Here is a 2,500-nt window from a genome sequence, read left to right on the forward strand (position 1 = left end):
TACGTACATTAGAAGGCAGAAAATGGCAAAAGTAAACAGAAATGTTGCTTTAAGAAATTGTGATGAAGCTGTCAAGTACATGAAGCACACTTCCTCAGGCACTGTCGACAGCAGCGCCATGGTCTCGCCCCTGCTCTCTGTCCCCGGTCAGTTCTGCTGCTTCTTGCCCTTGCCCTTCCGTCGCACGAGATGCGCCCGCAGTGCCTTCCAGCGCCCCACTATGAGTCTATCCTCCTTCTTCTTTCTTCCCTTGGCATCTTCTTGCCCCCCCCCCCCTCGCTGCTACTCCATCTGATCCTTCCTGTCCTCCTTGCGCATCCTCTGCCTCCTCCTCTGCACCTCGACATTGGAGATCGTGGCCCACCTCGCCTCCGTGAACCCGACGAGCTTGTATTTACTACGACGTCAGAGTGGTCGACGGCCTCGTCCCACTTCTCGGGCAGGTGATCGAGCAGCTTCATGGGCCCGAGGCCGGCCGCCACGTCCTCTTATACTTGCAGCGCCCCTCGAACCTGCGCGCCGCGACCATCCCTCAAGTGCGCCGCGAAAATTTAACGGATATCTAGTTACGTCTTGAATCTGTGTCTTGCATCTGGCCGCCTTATTTTCACAATAATTTTTCTAGTGTCCCTCCTAACATCGAAAGGATATGCAAATCCAGACAGGCGCGTGTCCCATTAATCATTTATGTTTAATCTACAACTGGAATGGATGTATTTCATTCCCATGTGCTCATTAATTCATTCATATATATATGATAATAAAACCAACAACAATAATAATGATGGTAATTATAATAACAATATTACGTATTATTATTATTATCATCATTACTGTATAGTTAGTACGCCGTCAAAGTCCAGGCTATCGGCCGGTTTGTTAGAATTGTGCGAAGCCCGACCCAAAGAATATTCGTATACTTGACATGCATAAATAAAGAAATAAATGTATATTTATCAGTCTAGACATGCATATCAACCCGGCAAATAGATGGTTAAATGTACATCTATCAGATATGTAGACAGATATGCCTTTATTTTTGCACAATTTTAACAAACCGGTTGTATATTGTTAGTGCGCCATTAACCAATGATTTAGAACCTCTGGTCTAGAGCTGTCAGAGGGAGCGCGGGAGGGAGTATTGGCTAAGGCTTCTTGAGCTTGCGTGTGCGTCAATTCGCGAGTGTGTGTGTGTGTGTGTGCCTGTCATGTATATGTATGTATTTTTGTGTATGCATACATGTTTTTTTACATGTATATATGCGTATGTGTGCCTGCCCTATATGTGTGTGTGTGTTTTTGTGTATGCATACATCTTTTTTTTGGTACATGCGTGTGTGAATGAGTGTGCTTAGCCTACATGTGAGTTTTTTGTATTTGTTTTTGTGTGTAAATACAAATGTGTTTTTTGTGTATACATATGCGCGTGTATGCATATATGTGCATCTGTTTGTATGTGCATGAGTGTATGTGTGTGCATGTCTGTGTGTGTGTGTATGTATATAATATCTATCTATCTATCTATCTATCTATATATATATATATATATATATATATATATATATATATATATATATATATATATATATATATATATATACATGTCTGTGTGTTTCCGGGTGTATGTGTGTGCATATATACATACATACATACATACATACATATATATATATATATATATATATATATATATATATATATATATCTGCGTGGCCCCGAGTTCTAATCTCCGCCCCGGCAGTTCAAAACGCCTGCGCTCCGACCGCACGAGCCCGGACCCAGGGCGAGAAAACGACCTGTCGCCCCGAGAGGTCAAGCGCGGGTGCCGCAGAGGACGCCGCGCCGCCGCCGTGGCCGAGTGGCAGTGCGTCCGCCAGGGTCTTGGTCGGGCCGTTGAATCCCCGATGGGCGGCGGTTGACCAGGAAGCCCAGACGATCCGGCGAGGTGACAGACCGAACAAAATCTCAGTCTAGATTTGTCTGCCCTTCCCGCAGTTAAAAATGAGGGACTTCAAAATTAATTTCCACCAAAGCCGCCCTAGTTGTTCAGTTCTCGAATCGATTTTTCTTGCCAATATGAGAATTTTTCAACGTATAATGTAGTAGCCTTCATAGTAATTTTCATGTGTTTAACGAATATAGATTAACTCTTCATCAACACAGCAAAACTTCCATTGTAATGTTATGCAAGAGATGAGAAATAAAACAAATCGATTGTAATGTAATGCAAGATATGAGAAATAAAACGTACACCTGTAACCATTTAAAGCTAACCACGGAATGGGCGCCATTTCAACCCTTTGCACCCGTTGCAATTTCATCCCCATCACGCCACTGACTCCCAGACTCATCCATAAAAAGCAGCATGATTACATGAAAAAGACTTTCATATTCATTACACAGGATGCTCTGTATGAGAACAAATATTTTCTTAATTGCATTCTTGGAAACCGAGATCTTGAAGATGAAAATGATACCTCGCTTCATCTCACTCTGAAAT

Source organism: Penaeus vannamei, chromosome 32 (assembly GCF_042767895.1).
Source record: "Penaeus vannamei isolate JL-2024 chromosome 32, ASM4276789v1, whole genome shotgun sequence".
In the NCBI taxonomy this organism is placed as follows: Eukaryota; Metazoa; Arthropoda; class Malacostraca; order Decapoda; family Penaeidae; genus Penaeus; species Penaeus vannamei.